Raw genomic sequence first — 21,889 nt, 5'->3', positions numbered from 1 at the left:
GTTGAGGCACATACAGTTCACCTTTGATAAATAAGTTACAATTGTAGATATTTCCCTTTATCCAAAGATTCCTGAGGGCAGACATCTTATTTTAGGGGGAGGCAGAGATAGGGAGACAAAAACAATGCATTTCTCTTGAGTCTGTTTTGAAAGTTGTTGTAAAGAAGTCACAAGTAAAGAGGAAAATGCATTCTTGTTCTATCAGGTGATTCTGGTGTCTCAACTAATTTGTCTGGGAGTTACCATTCATAGTGTCCCAGAGACAACACAGTGGTTAAAACTTTTTTTTTCATTTGCTTTCCCCTTTAAAGAACACTTGGATAAATAACTAAATTTTGTTCCTTTAGAAGCAAAAAGTTGGTGGGTTTTTTTGTTTTGTTTTTTTTGTTGTTGTTGGTTTTTTGTTTTGTTTTTTTTTTTAATGGCACAGCTGGAATAGGCAGATGCAGTTTCAAATAACCAAGTAAAGTGCAGGTAGTGTGGAAGTACTATTGTGCAGCTGAACTAAAGGAATTTTGCTGGATAACTGCTTGCCTGTTATTGTCATTGGCAAGTTGCAGGTAATTTCCAAAGCTCTAGTCTGGCAGAGGTGTAATAATTGCTTTTATATGTATTTTTCAAGCCAAGACACACACTTTACCAGTGTTTTTACAAAGATTCAAAATTACCACAACATTGTTGCTAAAAAAAAAAGTTCATTTTTAAAGAAAATGAGGTATGAAAGAATAGTGACACCTGAGTGGCACAGAGAAAACTTCTGTCAGATGAACTCTTGACAGAATCTGGCAGAAATTCAAAGTCTGGTTTGTCTCTAGTAATTCTATTAGCATTTCAAAGGTTGGTGATGTTCTGGGAATGACACAGGAGGATTATTTTTAAAGTTAAAGATTAGTACTCTAAAGTGTTGCCTGTGCTAGGAATATTGTTGCTATCTTGCAATAGGTAAATGGACTGTATCTGAGACAGTTCTATCAGACGTTTCTCTATCTGTACTGGCCAAATTAAAGTATCAGTCACCTTTCCCTGGTGTGAATAGAGCTGTATCATTATAAAACTGTATCTATTGGTAGCTTATTTCCTCGTAGAAGGAAACAACCTAGGAACACTGGCCCAATTCCAGAAATTGTTTTTGCTTATATTGCTGTTGCTATGCTTGTATAAACAATTCCTATTGGAGATCTTGCACCAGATGAAAGTGACTTCAATCTAGTTTGTTTGCCCTTATCCATACAGCCCCATAAAAAATTACACCACTTCAGTTTCACAGGTTTGATTTGCCTTTGTAGGCAGACTTGCTCTTTACACTGACTTATCTCCATTTATGCTGAAGGATATAAACAATGAGTGTTATGACGATGAAAATGTGTCTTCTGTTCTGATATAAGCCTAATCTATTCAGTTAACAATAGAACAAGTACAGTTTGCTGTGAAGGTTAGAATATTTCCATCTGGATGTGTGCACCAGAGCCTACAGAGCAGCTGTCCCCATCTGGAATCCTAACAACTCTGTTATTCAGCATGGAGTACAATGTTTTACGTACTCTTAGCAACTTTTCAACTACTGTTTGATAGATCAGTGCCTTTCCTCACTTTTCTGCTATCCAGTATGTGTTACCTAAGAAAGAATTAGGAAGGCTGAAGTCAGAATATCAGAACTTGGATCACTTGCAAATAGGGCTGATCTGCATGTGCTTGTTCTATACAGATATTGTTGAGTAGATTCAGATCATCTCTGTTTTAAAGCTACAGGTGAGGGAGATATCTTTGATCCCATCTTAAAATGTAGGGAGGGGATTGTGATGGGGAAAAGAACTGAAAATAAATATAAAATAAGTCTAAGTTTACTGCTCTAAGCCTGGGAGCAGTGAAGAAAGGACCTCACCAGAGACTAACTCACAGGAACAGAAAGAGCCAAAAGCTGGGGACCTTTGACCATTCAGAGAACGTTCACTAACTTTAATTAGCTGTTTTCTGTCCTGTGCTTACTGACTGTTTCTTTCACCTCTTGCTGTCCATTCTACCTCTTCACTTCTGCTTTGTTCGTGCATACGACATATGCTTCCACCCACCCAATGTGCCCTCCTTACCCTGTACCTCCTTCTATGTTGTTTGCGAGCAAAAGCCACCTGCAAAGTAGAGCTACTGTTACATTTACTGCAGTCCTGCTGTTTGTGCTGTGTGTGGACTTTTCCCCTGTGCTGTCTTACCTGTTTAGACTTGTTTTTCCTTTGTGGTCAGGGACCTTTTACTGTTCTGTGTATTTGCTCTGTCCAGCATAAATGGAACTTCAATTTTCGGAAGTCCTTAGAATACCTTAAGTATAGTTTAGAATTGTGTTGCTTCATCCTGTTCTTTTATAAAAACCATTCATAGGCAAATGCCCACCCTTAATGAGATGAAATAGGAGATTCCATGGGATAAAAATGAATTTTGCCTTTGCGGTTTTTCTATAGGTGAACCAGTAATTTACAAGTATAATGTTACAGCTGTGGTTATATTAGTGTCCAGCATAATAGGATGAACGTTTCAGAATGAATTTTCTATTTGCTCTGTTTGCATTGCACTTGCAGTGGTTTGCAAATTGCTGGTTGGTTTTCCATGTCTTACAGCTATATAATTTGCTTTCTAGAAACCATTTTGGTAGGTGTGGGTTGCTTGTCAGAAATCCGTTCTGAAGCTTGAGTGCAAAGGAAGCAAGGTACTAATGATGAATAAGAATGGATATCTTGAGGATAACAATGGATATGGCATCTTCAAAAGCGTGGCATTCTGGTAAGAATTTGCATGTAATTTATTAAACACTGCGTGATAATTCTCAGTAAAATGTGTTTGTGTCTCTCTGAGGATTTGCCTGATGAAATTTTCTTCTAAAATGTGGAAAGTAGGAGGATTGCTCTATATCATGGAGTATTTTAAATTCTGAAGCATTTTACAACAACTTTACTTAGTGTTGACTTCTTGCATATAAAAATAGTGAAAGCATCTTTTTAGAAGAGTAAGTTATTTTAGAGAGGGAGTTAGTGGCCATTTATGGCTCACTGTGAGCCTGTTTCTCTGAATATTTGGAACTGAATATTTTTGAACTGTCATTTTAAAAAAAGTCTTTTTTTACTCAGTATAATCTCTCATGGCATATTTCACCACTACACATGAGAATAGTGTATTCTAATAGGCATTGCATCCAGCTTTGCAGGAGATACAAAACATGTAATTATTGACGACCTAATTATAGCTGGAAACTTTTAATCCTCGTATTGGTTAAAAAAATATGGCAGCTTGCTAAGTTATGACACTGGAACTACTTTGTTGGAAGTTTCACACCATTTAAATAATGTACGCAATTAGAAAGTGCAAGTAAAAACACCAATGAAAGTTTTACTGTTACTGCAGTGTAGTAGAAGTGATTACTTTAAATTTAGTATTTGAAATAACTTAAGCCAACAATTCCCTAAGCAAAAATTCTTGTTTTCACCAAAGCCAAGTATATTCTTATCTGTGTATATACTGACTTCTTGAAATAAACAAAGAATTTGTGCCTCTTTTTCTTGAAATCCCACTGGTGGTTTATATTGAAGTGGAACTGTTCTGCTGGCAGTTCTTAAAGCTTCTTGGTTAAGGGTATTTTGAGGTGCTGGATGTGCATAAGCTCTATAGGAAAGAGCAGCACAGACCCTGCGCATTCTTCTGATGAACCGGTTTCATAGCTGAGATGGCTGTTCCAGAGCATGCTACTTCCAGTGAAATTGGGGTTTAGGCACACCTCGGGAACTCTTAATTTTGTCATGCCCTGCAGGAAGCAGGGTGGCTCAGGAGCCAATTCACAAGCAGATTAGGTGTTAATCGGATAGACTGTGCTGGTCAGAGGGGTGGTGGTTAGTGTCTGAGTGGTAACAGCAGGCCTGTCAGAGGCCTTAGCCCTGCTGAGAAGCAAGGATAAGGAGCTCAGACACATCCGTGTGCTAACACAGATACTTCCCATGGACACACAGTGAGAGCAGGAAAACGGGTGTATTCTCATGGGGGTGAGCACCAGCCAAGCTGAGAGAACCCAGCTGCTCTGGACTTCATTGTACAGTGTAGCTGTACATCATAATAGGTGCCTAGGGCTGCATTAATTGAAACAGAGCATCCTCACTAAGATACTGTGAGAGGAAGGACAGAGAATGCCTGGTAGGTGAGCTCTGAGAGGTCTGTGGCTACACTCCAAAGGTCTGATATAAGTGCGTAAGTTAGTCTTAAAAATATTAATGTAAGCAGCCTCCTTATTTGAAATTAGATTGGCAAGGAAGGTGACTAAGAATGACTATTTAATATTTCTTTCTGTAACACTCAGTTTTTTTATTTTTCCTTTTGAGGTGGGAGGGAGATAAAATCTGGCCCTTAAAGTACTATGTACTCATTCCAGTACCAAAATACAAAACACAAAGGAGTGTCTTAAATTTAGGGGCATACTGGGTTCCCTTTTAACTGCACTTGGACAAATATGCATGTTAGATATATAAATGTAAACTTATAAATAAGTACATCAAAGCAGGTATCTTTTCACTGCTGTGATTCTGTGGGCTATTGTAGCAAGAAGCTAAAGGAGAGGAAGCTAGTCTGCTTACAACTTTTTTCTTTTTTCTTGCCAGGCAAATCTTTCACTCAGGTTCATTGCACGTCAAGTGTTTGGTTAATTATTTTATCTCGTTTATATTTTAAACCAGCTTTTTTTGAGGGGAGGGGTGGGGGGAGAGGAGGCTAAGGGAGTGGTGATGAGTTCTCAGTTTTAAATTCTCTCTGATTCTGAAGGAGGATATCAGTGAAGAAAAACCTAGTTTGCAATTTTTATGTTGTAGAGGTATATTATCTGTAGTTACAGAAGTTATAAAAGTCAGGTATGGAGTATCTTTTTTTGTTGATCTTTTCTAAGATGACGGTACTGACTGGTATGGTTTCTAATAAAAACGATTAAGTTATTGACTCGTAAAAGAGTTGACTGTCATTTACTGCCTAATTCCTCTTTTGCTGAATCATTTCTGTGATATTAACTTTATTTGTGACACTTTAGTAGGTGCAGGCCTGAGGGGGAAAATGTTATAGTTCTTTCACAATTCATTGGTTTGTGGATATTTCTGTTACGTTGTTTCCACACCGAATGACTCATATGTTAAATGAACATGCCAGCCTCAAGGCATGCCCTCGCTATTGGAGCCCACAGTGAAACTTGATGCCATTGCACATGAGAATGTGGAAGATGCTCATATCCGTTTGAATCTTTGGGAAGTTTTGTGCACTTCGGATGCGTGTGCTAGCAATTGCTCAACGTGTGTTCTTTCAAAAAGCTGTGTTTTATTTTGTCTGATTGCTCTTTTTCACACTTGATTTGCTGAGTTTGTAAGCTACATCTGTCTTGTGAGCCCAAGTTGGAACTGAGAAACAGTAATTTTTAGTTGTTTCTTTTCTTTTAACGAGGTGGTATAGTTTCATTGTATTAATTTCTGGACTATTTGATGAGAGGCTACAGAAGTATCTGATTTGCATTGCCACCTGTGCATTTTTTAAAGTATTTCAACAGATTCAGAAATTGCTTTATTTTGGAAGTTGATAGCAGAGATCCAGTGCTCTCCATATTGTGAAAATACTCATTAGTGTTAGATTGAACCAGTTGGACCTGATTACCTTAGCTCTCCTTGAATTTTGGCTTTCTTACCCATTTGATTTTCTGTTGTTTAATAAGAATGTGAAAGATTAAACAGATTTACCTATTGATGAAGTCACACAAATTATCACTTACATTATAGAAGCTTCACATCAGAATATTGCTGGGAGCAACCTAGGAAGCAGGGTCTTTACTATCTGTAATAGGGAGAGAGATGTGCACTCAGAGCTGTGAGAGGCAAGGCTTTGAAAAGTATACAAAGTGAAACTTTATTGATATTATTTTGAGTCTTTAGGACGTTTTGGCTTTTTTCATGTGCCATGCAAACATGTGATGTTAACTCTAAGCCTGCACTGGTTCATATAGTGGAAGTATGAAGTATGTGTATGGCTCTAGATATTTTTGTTCTGTGGTTTTGTTTTGTGGTTTTCATAGGAGTAAGACAGATTGCTGTGACAGGATAGATAAAGCATATCACAAGTCAGGTATTTTGGCTTTTAAGTAATGGTCCTGTTCTGTCATGCATAGTTTGTAGTGGAGGAGTTTATGCCAAAGCAAACAGATATATTTATGGGAAGACCACTCTTCAATATAAGTTTTTCACTCCACATTTCTCATGGCTGTACATTGGGTGCAACTTTTTCTGTCTGTGTCCCTGCTTGTTTTCGTGAGGAGGTTGTCACTGCTTACCTAACTCTGCTTTCACTGTTGGGGAGCTTATCTGTCCTTCTTACAGACTTCTCTCTTCACCCTTCTCGGCTTTGGCAGCAGCACTAGGCGCATTAATGAAATGTGTGTGTGTAACTGCTAGCAAAATCGATTGCAATTCCACAGGAAACATTGGAAGGCAATAAAAGCAACTGTTTCAATCCTGCTTGCAGTTCTAGCACGCCCAGACCAAGTCACCTCAGGTCACTTAAGGATATCTCAATAAAATGGTATTCAAACATATAAAGTTATAACAATTCTGCTGTTTAATCTTCAAGTGATGTTAATGTATAGGCAAGAAGAAGGAGGTAGCAAAGTGAAAATACATCAGAAATTACTTCTGTGGCCAGGCTGATGTGTTTGAAAGAATGGTGTGAAGGTGCAGAGGGTGGTAATCTTGTACAGCTGCGTTTGCTTTTAATAGACCATAGTAACAGCAGCAAACCAGAGAGTGGATGTGCTGGTGTATTCCACATCTACAGGTGTAAAAGCTGCCTCGCTGGACTTCTTGCAGTCTCCTCTCTTCCTAATCTTTGCTTGTCAAGAGCCTTCCTTTGTTTGCCAGGAGAGCTCCTGGAATCGTGCTCGTGTCTGCTGCAGCATGTACAGTTTTAGTCCTGCTCTCTCACTTTCCCACCTGTTCCAGAGCGTTTCTTCTGTTCCTGTACTGCGTGACCAAGATGAGCAGCTCTCAGGTAAAGTTCGGGGGCTGAGTTTTGACGAACAAATCAGGGTTTCTTACAAGTATAGAAGGAGCATCGATGTCAGGGGCTGCTGGTACCGTCCTCTTCTTTTTCCCGTGGAATCCTTGGGTGTTTTTCTCTGGAGGGTGAGGAGAGGGAGGTGGTTTCGCCGGTGGCAGTGCTCATCTCTGCCAGTTCCCGGCGAAGGGACCGTGTTGCACATGAGCACATCCAAGTGGCCTCAGGGTGTTCCCCGTGAGATGTGTCCTCGAGCTAGCGCGGCCAGAAATTTCTCCATTGGGATGGTCCGGGCATCGCGGCGGTGCCTTCAGCCGGCCGGGGCGGGAGGCGAGAGGTCTCTGCCCGGGCTCGGCGGCATTAGGACCCGGCGGGTCGTGCCTCCCCCCGTCCCCCGACCCTCCCCGGGGAGCGGCAGCCGCCCGCAGCCGGCCGGGGCCGGGGCTGGGGCTGTGCCTGGAGGGACCTTTGCCCGCCGGACCAGCCGCTGCCCGCGGCCGGCTTCATGTCAGGTTTCTTTTGTTCATTTATAGCAGAAACTTAGCTCTTCCTTCCGCGCCTACGCAGGGGATTGTGGCACTTGTTCGCGTTCAAAGATGTGCTTTGGCTAATGTTAAAATATGTCGAATTGAATGCCTACACGGTATTCGCGCTACAAGACTTTTACAGCAACTTCTGTGTATCCTGCTGAACTCTTTGTAGTATAATACTTGAAACAAGACCGTAAGAATAAGAGCTCTAACCATTAAATTAGAATTGGAGTGGAGCAGAAGTTGATACATTATCTGACACTTGGCTTCTGTAGTGCCTGTCACAAAGTAATGGCTCTCTTAAACTGTACATTAATCATCAACAACAAGTTCAGAAATGTCTGTTTCAGTCCAGAAACTCTTATTACCAAATAAATAGCTTTGGTACTGTTGCAATGAGCAAAGAAGTGGCCTTAACAAGAAATTCTTTTCCATCTAAATGAAATAAGTTACACCTTTTCTCCCATGAGTTTAGTTTACTGCTCTTGCCCACCTGCTACTTAAAAGGAAAAAAGCGTGGGGTAACTTTCCAGGTAAATGTCCAATGAGGTATATTTCAAGTTATGTACATTCAGAACATACTGTCAAGCATATAAAAGCTTTAGAAAAGCAAAATGTCCCTTTTATTTAAGGAAGTGATGATATTTTTTAATGGGATGTGTTATTAAAATGATTACAGGTAGAAACTGCACAACTGAAAGGTAAATCTGCCAAGTGACAGTTCTTACACTCAAATACACGGCCCGCTGAAACAGCAAAACAGAGTTAGTTACCTAAGGAGAATAATTTTTATGTTCTTTGTATCCTGGTGGTGAATGGTCTGCTGCTTTCAGAACACAGATGATGTTGCCATTTGGGTTTCAGAAATTTTACACAGCCTTTCTGCAGCCTGTTGCGTTGCTTTTATTCCAGACAGCTTTCCTGTCATTGCTTGCAGTAAGGTCTTCTCAGACCCACAGCTGCCCATGGACTAAAATTCCCTTCTCTACCAGAGCCTACACTCAAGTATCACCACATGAAGTTCATGTAACTCTCTAAATCTCTCAGTTCCATGTGTCCTAGTACAAGCTGTCTTCTCTCTATCCGAGAACAAGTTCCCAGACAATCTTTCTTGTTCTTTGTGCTCTCTGTATTATTGACATGAGAGTCTTCACATTTAATGTCTGGTGTACTGTATGATGCTTCAGCCTTTTACTTCTGCCCTGTTTACCTGACCCAGCCTCTGACTAAGCCCAACCTTGCACTGACAGTGCTGGCAGCCTCTCCTGCTCCCTCACCTCCAGACAATATAATATTCTCTTTACCTTCCCAGATATGTTGGAAAAAAAATCAACCCAAATATATGAAGCCACATCCTTATGCTCTCTTTCATTTTTATCATGCCTATCCTAATACAACTAAGACTCTGCTCTCTGATAAAAAATTTAAATGTTATATGTTCTATATAGGTTATAATGTTTTACATATTTTTGTAATTGCTAATACAACAGGGCAGTGTGGGTCTTAGTTTGTGCAGTGATAATGTGTGTTTCAAACTACACCAGGATGATCTAATCAAGATAACCAAGCAGTATAGTTGTGGCTTACTCAGGATTCAGTGCTTAAGCTAATTCTAGCTCGCTTGTCTGTGGGTGAATGGTAAGTAGCGAGTTTTTGGGTGCTTGTTAGCAAGATTTGTGATGAGAATCATTGTTCAAATAATTCTCTAAAAAAGTGATAAAGGGAACACTGTTCAATATCAGGTCTTTGAAAAATAGACAAGCTTCTAAGAAACTGGCTGTGATTGGAAATGAGAGAAAAATATATTTTAGATAGAACCTGCAGTGATGGGGTAAACAAGTTCATCATCATGCTGGTTTTTATTTTTCATGTATTTACCCTTACTGCTCACGTAAAAATTTTATGTGTCCAAACTTTAGTTGTTTCAAAACCTTCTAAAGGCAACTACTGTTGTTAATGAGCTATTAATAGTATTTAATGCAAACTGTAGGAAGAATTACTGTGAGACTGTGAGTAAAATTTCAATATCAAAATCAAGTTGCTATTCCTTTTTGTAATTTGTATTTTTGTGTAGGGTTTATTGCATTTGCTTAAACTATAATACGGTTTCCCTTTTGACTAGTAAATACCTCCTAATGCTTCAGCTGATGTTAACTACAGGTAAGTTGCTTCCTGATTTCTCTATGTTGTAAGGTTTAATTTATACTGTCATTGAAAGGGACACTGTATTTAGATTAATAACTGAATTTCCATGATAATATGAATGGATTATATAGGATGTGAAAAAACATTTCTTCTGCTCAGTTTTGAATTTTCCACACTTTTAGTGTTTCTTTGTATTTTTTCTTGTGTTGTAAGATAGCAAGCATACAAATGTCTGATCTGACCTCTCTAGAGTAATCACTTTACATGTCCATGCATAATATTCTCGATTTGAAACTTTCTAATTTCTCTTCATAGGACATTTATTACGTTTATTACTGTTCACATTTGAACCCTGCCCGTATCTTTAGTATCTTTTTGGAGGAAGAGTGACCTGTACCTCATATGGGATTTTTTTTTTTCTGGTAAGGTCCCAGCACTGATTTTTTTTATAATCCTATTACACTGGTTTTCTTATAATTGTCTTGCATTGTTTAAGCTGCCTGTTTCATTATTTTTATTTTGATTGTAGTGGTGTGTTGAGCAGAGATTTTTCACTAAACTGCTGAAGTGGGCCCTGGTTCCTTCCTGGGGCCAAGCAACTGATGTGTCATCCCATTAGGGGATAACTGGTCTAATGATTGACTTCCATTGAACAGGTGCAATCCTACCACCCCCCTACACCTGACACTGGCATGTAGTATAGGACAAGGGTTAATAGCTTCAAACTGAAAGGAAATAGAGTTAAATTAAATGTTAGAAAGTAATTCTTTACTGTGAGTATATTGAGGTACTGGAACAAGTTTCCTAGGGAAGTTGTGGATGCCCTATCCCTGGAGGTGTTCAGGGCCAGATTGGATTGGTCTTTGAGCACCTGGTCCAGTGAAAGGTGTTCTTAGCCATGGCAGGACGGGTTGGAAGTAGATGATCTTTAAGGTCCCCTCAAAGCCAAACTATTTTATGATTCTATCACTTGTCTAATTGATATTGATGATTAAAACAACTCCTGAAATGGGGCGAGGACTTCATAGCTGATGGCCCTTGTCTTTTGTTTATCATGTAAGCTATCTTGTAAACAGATAAGTGTCAGTGCTTGTGAGTAAGAGAACAAAGTAAATTAAATCTATGGGAGACTAAATGTTAGTGACTAACATCAATTTATCTGGAAATTTTGTAGGTAACTATTACTCTCCCTTTGCTTAAGTTCCTTATAGTTGTGTCTTTAATTTGAAACCTCATAAAACACAGACTGGTTTATGGGTTTATTTTAATATGTGTCTGTTATCTCTCTATCATAATTTAAACTTGATTGAGTTTTTCTGGGATCCACTTACTAATTTTGGCTAGATTAATAATTTTCCTTGATTCTGAGTAACTGAAATAACTGCAGATTTTATGCCATGATACTTGCCCCAGTTACTGAATTATTAATGACTGCACCATAATACAGGACCAAATAAATCCTTTTCAGCATTTTGCGGTTAACTCTTTGCTATTAATGATGTTTATTATAATGAAATCAAATAATTTCATTCAATTGGTTAGATTTTGATCAGATTTTGTTCTATGACTGACTGTGTCCTCATTTTTTTGTTTATTGGCTTCAGGAGAAATTTTTCTCTTACTTTTGGCTTTGAAAGGACTTACTTTCTGTTACCTGGAGCCAGAACAAGATCATCACCAGTAGTAGTTGTATTCTATTTTCTTTTTTGCATGGTGCCTGATATGACTTTTTATTATTGTTTACGCAGCCCATTCCAATGTCTAATCACCCTTTATGTGAATACATTCTATTTGATATCCTAATTATTCCTAATATTCCTATTCTCCTTTCTCTGCTTTTTTAGCTATGTTGATTTTTTCTTGAAGATTTGCCCATGATTCACAGTGGGGAGAAAAAAAAAGCTGGTGCCTGCCATGAACACATTCCAAGTCTTTATTACAGGATTGAGGAATTTAGTAAATACCAGAGTTGAAGTTAGTGCACAGAGCTGTGCATCATCCACCAGGCGTATGTGCGTAATGCTATGATAATTGCATGATCAGGATCTGTTTAATGAAATACTGTATAGCATTGTAAGACTGGTTTTGTATAATTGTAAAATAACTAGTTCCTATGGTGCTTTGCATCACGCAGGCGTGCTGGAAAGAATATCTGCAATTTTAAATCTTAGCAGTGTAAATATGATACAGTTGAAAGCAGAAAATATACACAGAGGAGAAGGGAAATGCTAGTAGTCAGGGGGAACATTCATACTTTAGGGATCCAACTCATGTAACTAAATCAAGACTGCTTTCCTTAGGCCATTTCCACAGCGTAAGCAGAGGCTCCGTCACAGGACATTTTGCAGTGTTTCAGGAGTTCCTTCAACCAAATCTCTCTCAAGGAGCCTCTCTCTATTTACTGTAGGGTAGGATCTGTCTCCTACATCCCACTCTTGCTTACTTTAGACATTTGAAAACAGGTGATGTGTATATAACTACTTATCACACATTTTGCTCATAGGGGCTGTAGGGGCATGTTAGTAAGCTGAATTTCAGAGAAAGCTTTGAACAACAGTAATGCAGTATGTTTTCAGATATTTAAGGGAGTTTCCATAAAGTGTAAGGCGTAAGACAGAAAAAGGCACAAGAGGTTTGTTTGAAAATACACCATGTGGGTGTGAGAGGAGCTGGAAACTGGACTCCTGACACTGAATGGCAAGTGGGAGATAGATAGGAAGGAAAGAGATACAAGAAGCATCCCTCAATTTTTTTTTTTATCAGTAGAAAGTGGAGGGGTTTTAAAGTGTTTCAACCAAACACAACATAATAATCAAATTAGACAGTATGATCTAATGGTTTTTTCAGCTTCATGTTTTATGAAAATTGGCCTGGTTTCAAACATGAACAAACTACAGCTATCTTCCTGACAAAGATTAAGGAGCAATAGGTGTGGTGGTGATAAGCAAAGATGGACCTTGAAAGTGAAGACAAGTGGTAGATGCTGCAGAAGTAGCCAGGGAGATAATGATGTGTTCTCCAAGTGCTTGACTAGGACAAGAGTCTTTGCAGCACTTCTCTCAGTGAATGTGTGTGATATTAGGGTGTGTTTGTCAAAAGCAGAGAAAAAAAAAAGTTGCTGAATGAAAAAGCAGGGAGCAAAATCTTGCTGAATCAAAACATGATGATGATGATTAACCTGATTGAATACTTGAGCTGATTGGGAGAATTAAGAAAAATACTGTCTTGGAAATGTTGCATTGAAAGTATCTGCAAATGATGAATATAAATCTTGGGATTTGGAGTATCTTTGGGATGCAAGGTGATGCTAGAGTTACATGCCTGAGCAATAGGCAGGATGATGGTGTAGCTGTGCAGCTCTGTGTGTGTCACCAACAGTTAAATCCATTCATAGGAGAAACCGTGAAGATCTGTCCTCAAATATAATTGTATTACTTATTATTTGACATTCTTCACTCCTACAACTTCTTCCCACATAATATTGCTTAGAATATTTCCCCACCTGCCACAAAGGACTGGACAGTTAATTGTTGAGTTTGGTTTGTAATGTCACAGTGGGATGCCTAGCATGAAGAGATGTATTTTGCTGGGTAGTCACTGATCTTTTAAATTGGTTTATTGTATTGGTGAACACAGATACAGTAATTTCCTTACAATTAAATTATGAAGTCAAGTCTTTTAATAACAATATTCCATAGTATTTCAGTAATAATTAATTGATTCTGTTCCTTATTCTGATTCTGCTTGATGATATAGTAATTCCCCCCAGGAGGAGGAAGCTTTCAGTTTTCTTGAGAATTTTATAGCCAGGTCCCACACCAGCCACAGTCCTCTTTTTCTTCCCCCTTCAGCATGTACCAGAACTCACGGGTTGAGAAAGGACAGAGGAAATATATCTGCTCTTGGCTAACTTTCCAGTGATGGGTAGTTGTATGGACATGGTAGTGAACAGGTGTGAATTAGAACTGTTCATAGGCTTTTCTGACTGAAACCAGAGATAAGGCAGCTTTAGTATCAAGGAGGCATAACCTGAAGAAAAAATCCAAACAGCTTTTTTTTGTTGTTTTTCAATAAATTTCTGACAGGTGTGGAAATCGAAATTGTTAATGTATGTTTGCAAGAGCGAGAAGAAAGGTTGTCTTAGGTGTTGAGTAGTAGTTCGGTGTCCAGATTAAAAAGATAAAGCTTCAGGAAAAGGAATTTAAACCTGTCTTTCTTTGGAAATGTAACTCTGGCAAGGAATTTTGTATTAATGACCCATCAATAGTTTCGGGTTGTTCAAAGAAAGAGTAGTGATAAGGCAGTAAATTACTCTCTGCTTGGTAAAAATCTGTGACATCATAAATTCATTCAGCAAACATACCCCATGAGCACACTGGGACCTCTGCCTGCACAAGGCTGAGCCCTGCCGGCTGCATCTTCCCCCCAGGTCCTTGTGTGCCTGCAGAGTGACCCCAGGTTAGAGGCTGTAACTCTCTGGAGATAAAATAACCAAAATCTGACACTATATTTGAAGTCCAGTGTTGTAGATTCTTTACCATGTGCCACTTTCAGACATGTATGTGGGATATAACTGGGAATTCAGTATCAGAATGGGAGAGAAGATTTTGGTATCTGTCCTGAGCTAACACCAATTCTAAAAAAACAAACACATTTCCTTTTTTCACAAATTTTGGAAATCTCATCTGCCTTGCATATCTTTGAGTTTCCTTATATATAAGTGGTCTAAGTCAGTGTGTTGTCTTGGCAAAAAAGGTTTCTTAAAGTCCATGAGCTTGGAGAACTTTGTATATAATATTTTTTTTTTCTGTCTAGAAATAATAGCAGTTTGAGTCCTTATCTCTCCATGAGTGCTATGGGCAAATCAGTGTCTCAGTGAATTTAAGATGTTCATGTCCTCCTGTATCTTGAGTTAATTTTTAAACTCTTTTTTATGTAAAGGATTGTGCTGCATCTTAAGCCATCCTGTAGGAGATACAAAAGTAATCAGAGACTACTTTTTGGTTGTCTTGAATATTTTTTTGGGTAGAAGGTTTATTTATATTGATTGTCTGGTTACATGCTGATCTCTGAAGGTGTAACTCTGCCCTTGTAATAGGAAGAATGGTATCATACTCCTGGACAATTAATTCTGTCTTTGGTCTGGCTGTCTCAAAGATGTCATACTAGTGAAGGTACAAGGTGCAGTGATGACATTTACAGGCATGGTGAATTTGCCATTACAGCCTCCCAAGCTGAGAGATAGCCTTAGGTAGAGAGGAAGCATGGACCCCTTCCTGGGGTGGATGATAAATGCTGGCATGGAGGTTTGGATAACACAGCACTCCACGGTATAGCCTGTGATTCCATGTGCTTGTGCCACCATAAATCTGATATTCCTGTAGAGTCTTCACTGCTTCTGTTGTGTCAAAGTCTATATTTCAGTGGGCAAACCTCATTATGAGGTAGGCATTTTTTTGCTCCAGTCTATTTTCTCATTAGCAGTTGTATGATACTAGGGGCATGCTACCATGGGGTTTCACTGAAACCTTAGGGAGGCACACTGCCGAGCTAGAACTTCTCACAACCTTCTGATAGGCGTAACAATGCCACTTCTTCTAGAAAGATTATTTACTTTCTGTCATTTTTGCAATGTTTTAAAATGCGGGAAGATTATCTCATGTTAGTTCTGGCCATTGTGTTACTAAGAAGCTGAAAATCTACATGAAGAGCTGATGAAGATGAATACATCACCTTTATTGATTTTACACCACTCCCTTTTATTAAGAATAATAAAACAAATAACAACGAAAAAGCAGCAGCATACAGGAGGTGAGCAAACACACTGAAGTAGTTGTGTTTGCCTGAAGGGGAATGTGCTGTGATCAATTAATGCTCTATAAATCTCTCGGTGTAAGATACCACTGCCTTTGCTGTAGCTGAAGCATTTTAGGGTAAAAACAGAGATCTTGTAATGGTCTAGGCACTCAAATTATTTTTCTGTAATTAGTTTGGTATCTCTTTAACTAGGGCTGTGTGCTGTGTTACCTGATTTCATTTTTTTTTCTCTTTACATTATTTAGGTCCTAGTCCTGCAACTGGATTTGTTCAAATGGATCTCAATAGTCTGGGGGCCTGACGAAGTTCATAGGACTCTGGTGACTGCAAGTTCTCACTCTGAAGATTTGATTGTAGGCCTGAACCTAAATTTCTGTTTCGTTCTCCTGTCTATTTGCTTCTTTAATGATGAAAATTATCCTTTAAAATGGTGTTGTCTTTAAGTCTCATGCACATCCACTTTTGTAGTGTTCAGACACTGTGTGCTTGGGATGTTGTTGGACATTGTTAAAATATTTCTGTTCTGTTGTACGCCTAAACCTTATGATTGCTCTGATCACTGTGTTAGATTTTTACATTTAGTGGCTTTCTACCTAAAATGGAGATCATCACCTGTGTTTTCGATTGGGATATTTCTCTTAACTCAGATTTTTAAATCAGAGTAAGTGTTGAAACTGTTCAGGTTATTTTTAAAGATGTAGGTAGATTTGTTTATTTCTTGCTGGACACAAAGTATAATATTTTATTTTGCAAAAACGTGGTAACCTAGTGTTACTGAAAGCTTTCAATATGATGATACTCCATTGTAATAAAATAAGTAGGAAAATATATTACCTTTTACTAGCTATCCTGTTGCTTTTCTATTCCTGTGGCTCTGGTTACACAACATAGAACAGAGTGAAGATATTTTTATTTTTTGTGAGCCAGTGAATACCTTTTGTTGACAATGAGTCATGTTCCGTGTCCTATTCCGTGTTGCAGCTTCACTGAATGCTAAAGTTATAGCCCTGATAGAAGCTATAGAAAGGACTTTGAAAAATCACATATAGAGTGTGAGAGGAGAAATAGATGTGTTCTATCTTCATACATGTTGGTATTTATATTGTATATATTTTTAAAGCATGTATGTAGCAGTATACATTAATTAGGAGATTAAAAGATCCAAAACTTCCTTTCTATATAGAGCATCAGAAAAGCTTTTTTTGTTGTTTTTGTAGGCTTATTGCAATGATATTAAGGAGTTTCACAGTATTTGGTCAACTTTTGCATATTCCCAGAACAGAAAAGTACCATTGTTCTGTTAGACCAAGGAGAAAACTGAGCCACTTGTTTAGTCAGTAGTAAAGTCAGTGATACTAAATGGATTTTCCTGCAATTTAACCTTGTGCCTCTGGCTCCATTTTTCCCTCGAGACCCAAACCTTCCCTTATCATCCTCTGCTTTGCATTTCTACATGAAAGGCCCAAGGTGTTTCTGTTTGGACTCCCAGAAAATGAGGAAGATGAGGCTGATTGGCCATCTGCCAAGGTGTGAGGTCTGACTCTCTCCTTGCTCCTGGGGGCTGCTGGTGAAGGCAGAGGCAGAACTGAGTGTTCTGTGTGGCATTCAACTGCCTTAACCACATGCCCATCGCTCTCTTCCTGCAGTTGTCTATCTTGTTTTCAGCATAACTCCTAAAGAAAATACTTACACCAACCAATAAATAATCTAATTTGATGCACAGCCCTGATTCACTTCCTGAGCTGTGTCCTGCACACATGGAGTGGCCGCAGTCCCGTGGAAAAATTCAGCACGGTGCATGAGGCCAAAGAGTAAGGCTGTTAAGTGTTTAAGCTTTGCAATGAAGCGGTGTTCTTTTAATGTCACTTATTACAGCTATAGCTCAAAGTATTTTTAACAAGGAGCAAGAGAAAAATGAAAGCTTTTAGAACTGGTTGTAACCAATTCCCTGTCTAGCATGTGAACATGAATATCCACTCAGTGAAACTCAGAACGTCAGCCAATGGCAGGAGGCTGGCCACCTCCAGGGAGGAAGGGAAGGAAGAGTGCTTAACACCATGGGTATATCCAGTTTGCATCCAAGTCTCTGGGACTATTTGTAGAGTGTTGACCCCAGCTCTTTAGCTTTTGTTTTCTCTTCAGCATTCCCACCCCTAAAAATTAGCTCCCCCAGAGCTTCTCAGTGCAATAGACTTCAGGCCTGTTGCTTTAGTCTGCTAATAATTTAAGTGAAGAAACAGAAATCAAAGGTGGGCTTTTCTCCTATGTTTTCCTATTGAAAAATAAGAGGAGATGCTCCCAGTTCTTTCCACAATGATTTTCAAGGGCTATCCTTCTGATCCTTGATCTCACAAATAGATGGAGATCCTTGATCTCACAAAAAACTTTAATAATATAAAATACTGCTCTTGGCTTACTCCTTTGTCTTCTTCCCAGTCAAATTTTAGTGGCCTACTGTCTTTGTGAACTACCAAGGATGGTGTGTGGGCTCCAGTGCTAGAGCAATTGTGTTGGGAACACAAGCTCATCTTAATATATTTTATGTTAGAATTTGGTAGCATATTAAGTTTTTTTCAGAGAAACCTTGTCCAGACCATGGTCTGAGTTTCAGTTTTTGTTAATGTCTGCTTTAATTATGGATGGTGCTTGAGATTTTGTCACCAAGCCTAGTGATTTGCTGTGAGGAAAACAAAACAATCTCATACTTCGCTTTTGCGTGTTTTCCCTGGGATATGCAGTCTTTTCTCACAAGTAATGCAGGAGGTGGTGAAAAAGAACTGGTGGGAGATACTGTTAGAGAAAATTTGGTCAACCCAATCCCTGAAATTCATAAAAATCAAAATACATGCAGAAGTATTCACTGGCATTTTGTTGCAAAATAAAAATGAAAACCCTGATTTTAGTACTGATTTATTATTTTTTTTAAAGTAAGGATCAGGCTTCAACATTTCATAGCTGTAGAGAAATAGTGGGAATGGGACAAAACAGTCTAGATACTCAGAGTCACCTCAAGCATGTATCTCAACTAAACACTTTGTATCGTGAAACTGTGGCCTGAAACTGCTGCCTGTCATACCAGATATTATTATCACTGATTTATTATGTTACTTCATCTTTCATGCTTTTTGTAACCTTTTGGCAGGGATCACGGTTTTTTTCTGTGTTTTGGGTGTCTTCTTTTGGTTTGAGGTTGGGTTTTTTTACCAGCACCTAACAGAGTCCTGATCTACAATTTGGCTTCCAGGTACTAGGATAATACAAGTAGTAATCATGCCTGCTGCTAAAAAATTTCTACCTTATTTCATTTGCATTTGTTTGCCTTCAGCTTCTAGTCATTGATTCTTGTTATGCCTTCTCTGATGGATTAAAGAGCTCTTTAGGACTCACTATTTTCTCCCCAGGAAGGTACTTTTACTCTGTAATCAAGTTACTTCTCAATATTTTTTTTGCTTGTTTGTTTTAAGAAAAAGTTAAACAGATTGAGCTTTTTAGGGTTTTTAGATTGAGCTTTTCACATTCATCGATGATTTTTGCTCTTTTCTATGCATAAAACTGTGTGTTACTAGTCACATACACTGTAGTAAAATTACTTCTCTAGTTCCTCTTGTGTTAGTATGGTTAGAAATTGATGTTATTGCAAGATCAGATAAAAAAAGCCTACCTAATGTGATTTCTACACATCTGAGTGTAGTTATTAGAGGACAGAAAAGGATGGGTGAATTTAAAAACATTTAAATATTTTTAACTGATCCACAAATCAGCAAGAGTGGGTGTGCAGGAGGGATGGCAAAAGTATTTATGTTGAGGTTTTTAAGGAGCTAGAAGTGAAAATAAAAATAATAATTTTAATTGTAAAGTAACAATAATGCATCAAAACTTAACTTCTGTGCTAAGCATAGTAATACATACTTGCAGAAATTTTGTAGGATTGAATGAAGAATGTTTGTTATTAACACACTGTTGTGGGTCTCTAGAAATAGAGACTGTAAGTGGATGTGAATATACATATCCCTTATATCCATTTAATCCTATAAGTAGGCACTTGCTTATATTTGGAAACCCAAGAACAGTTATGTGATCTGTTATGCTGAAATAGAAGAAATAACGTAGAAATAATTCCTTTTGTTATAAAAGTTGTCACTATTGAGTCATATAAAGGTTCAAACAATCAAAATCCAGAGCTTCAAAAAGGCTCTTGAAAGTTTTACTGCTTCGATGTTTCTTTCCAAAGTGGTGGCTATTTATTTTGATTTGCATCCATACTTAGGACAAAGTTAAGTCAAATTTACATGAAGGAGACTAATCAGATGCCTGTCTAGTCAAAACATCTCAGCCTACCCAATGACTTTCACACATATCATGCATATAAGCATCTGAATTGAATCTGTGCTCCCAGCCCCACACTTATCCCTCCTGGAAGCCATCAGATTTTCATTAAATTCAACTTCAGACTGTTTAAACTCTCAGTGCTGTGCATTAGTTTAATGCAAGTTTGTCTAATGTTGTGTCTGACAAAATTTTGAGGTCACCACATTGACTGTCTGTCCAAACTGACTTGAGTTTTGACTTTGAAAAGAATATGTCTTTCCATTGTGACAGCATTCCTCTGTGAAATTCAGGGCATATTCCACAAGGGTCTTCATTTGTTTCAGCAAAGCGAAAGTTCATGGAAACATGGAAAATGAGAAAGAAATGAGATTTAAAGTAATGCAAAAGACTTAGAATCCTCTAAAATTCTTGGAAAAGAAGTAAAGGTAAACAAGAACTGAATAGAAAACCAAATGGCCTCTAGTTAAGAAAGTACTAAGATAAATAGATTTAGACTATAAGTTTGTGTGTGTTAATGAAAAAGTTATTACTAAGATTTCGGTAACACTGGGTGACTTGGGGTAGCAGTTGTCCCCCTGCAATGATGAGCTCACAGAGCCCTTTTCAAAACAACCATCTGCTGTTGGAAAAGGCAAGAGAAGTGGGCATTCCCTTGAATGCTTTTTGGTATCACAGGCTTAGTCAGTGTAAAGTATGTGATTTCTTACATACATTTCATTATATACATTTCTTTCTTCTCCTGTGTCTCAGAAATCTTGGAATAGAACCATTAATTAAAAGGAAATGACATCACTAGGAAAGAAGATGGTAGAAAAACCAGGACGATTATGATAGAAGCTGGAGACAGTCTCTGTGAGAATGCTAGCATGACTTCTTTTCTCTCAGCCAGTTAAGAGGTGATCCTCCTTTCTGAACCAGTAATAAATTGCTATGGCTGCATGTAATGGTAGATGTATGACCCATGTAGCACCCAGTGTAGTGCCGTACATACTGGAAAAACGTTTTGGAAGTGGGGGGAGGGTAAGTCTGGCTGGAAAATTACTCTCCCATTAAATAATGCTACTGATGATTATTTGGTGAGCACGTAGAGCTTCCAAGATGCATTTTTCAGCTTATCTTTGCACAGGAATGTGGACAAAAGAAGAGAAGAAAAAGGGGACAGAAAGGAGAGAGATGGAGATGGATAAGAGTTTTTGAGGCTGCTTCTGCTGTTCCAGGATGTTCTTTGCTCTCCCTAGTGAGTGGTGTATGCTGATAACTTGTAGTACTTGTAATCTTCCTTGAGCAGCGTATCTCCATGGGAAGTTAGCAGGTTTATGAAATTCCTGAGTATGTGGACAAGTCCTCAGGAAGGAATGAGAAACACTCCATTGCATTGTAAGGGATGAGACAGACACTACTCAGTGACACCCATGTACACTTGGCTGTATTCAGCAAAAGGGTAAGACTGTCCTGTCAAACTATGCAAGTTCCCCTTTTGAAGCTGTGAGCAAATGGTTGTTTCCTCCAGCAGTTCCTGTAACTGCTTGCATGCAGTCTACATTCACAGTAGGTCCTGGGTAGTTACTAGATAGAATTATATGTGCTGCACCCTGTTTCTTTGAATATCAGCATCCCATAAATTCACATTATTTTCTTGTTCTGTGAAAATAAGTCTGTGCTAGGATTTCTAATATCAAGGACTGTGTTGACATTAAGGTTATCTTCATATCCAGAAGCAGATGGTTTCGTCTGTGTTGCAGTCCCATATAAAGAATCAGAGTACAGGTCAGGTGATGTTTCTATATTGTGTATTTTCAGAAAGCATGTAGATAAGGGAACAGTAGCTCTGTCCTAGTACTATACCTAGCTCTAGGAATCTTTCCAGTTTGATATGGAGCATTGAGGTCTGTCTAAAGGAGTCCTGACTGTGAGAGAGCATATCCTGTTGAATCTTCTGGGCTGGATAAAATAGGAAGGAAGGGCATCTCTGGTACTTTTCATCACCTTGGATTCTGCCTGTTCAGGTGTAGAAGTTT

General features: G+C 38.5%; 1 long non-coding RNA gene across 3 annotated transcripts in view; it reads left to right on the top strand.

Moving 5' to 3' along the window:
- Positions 1 to 18,439, top strand: part of LOC106863019 (uncharacterized) — a 34,751-nt gene extending 16,312 nt beyond the window's left edge. For 2 of the 3 annotated variants that reach the window (XR_015801403.1, XR_015801402.1), the window contains 5 exons: positions 2,630 to 2,772; positions 6,832 to 7,044; positions 9,703 to 10,147; positions 11,570 to 11,737; positions 15,788 to 18,439. This is a non-coding gene — a long non-coding RNA (uncharacterized LOC106863019). The remainder of the gene's footprint in view (positions 1 to 2,629; positions 2,773 to 6,831; positions 7,045 to 9,702; positions 10,148 to 11,569; positions 11,738 to 15,787) is intronic. The other variant, XR_015801404.1, reaches the window with a different exon arrangement.
- Positions 18,440 to 21,889: the final 3,450 nt, after the last annotated feature.

This window comes from Sturnus vulgaris, chromosome 2, assembly GCF_052056855.1.
Source record: "Sturnus vulgaris isolate bStuVul1 chromosome 2, bStuVul1.hap1, whole genome shotgun sequence".
In the NCBI taxonomy this organism is placed as follows: domain Eukaryota; kingdom Metazoa; phylum Chordata; class Aves; order Passeriformes; family Sturnidae; genus Sturnus; species Sturnus vulgaris.
Note: the sequence above shows the minus strand (reverse complement) of the source record. Positions and strands in the feature narration are given on the sequence as shown.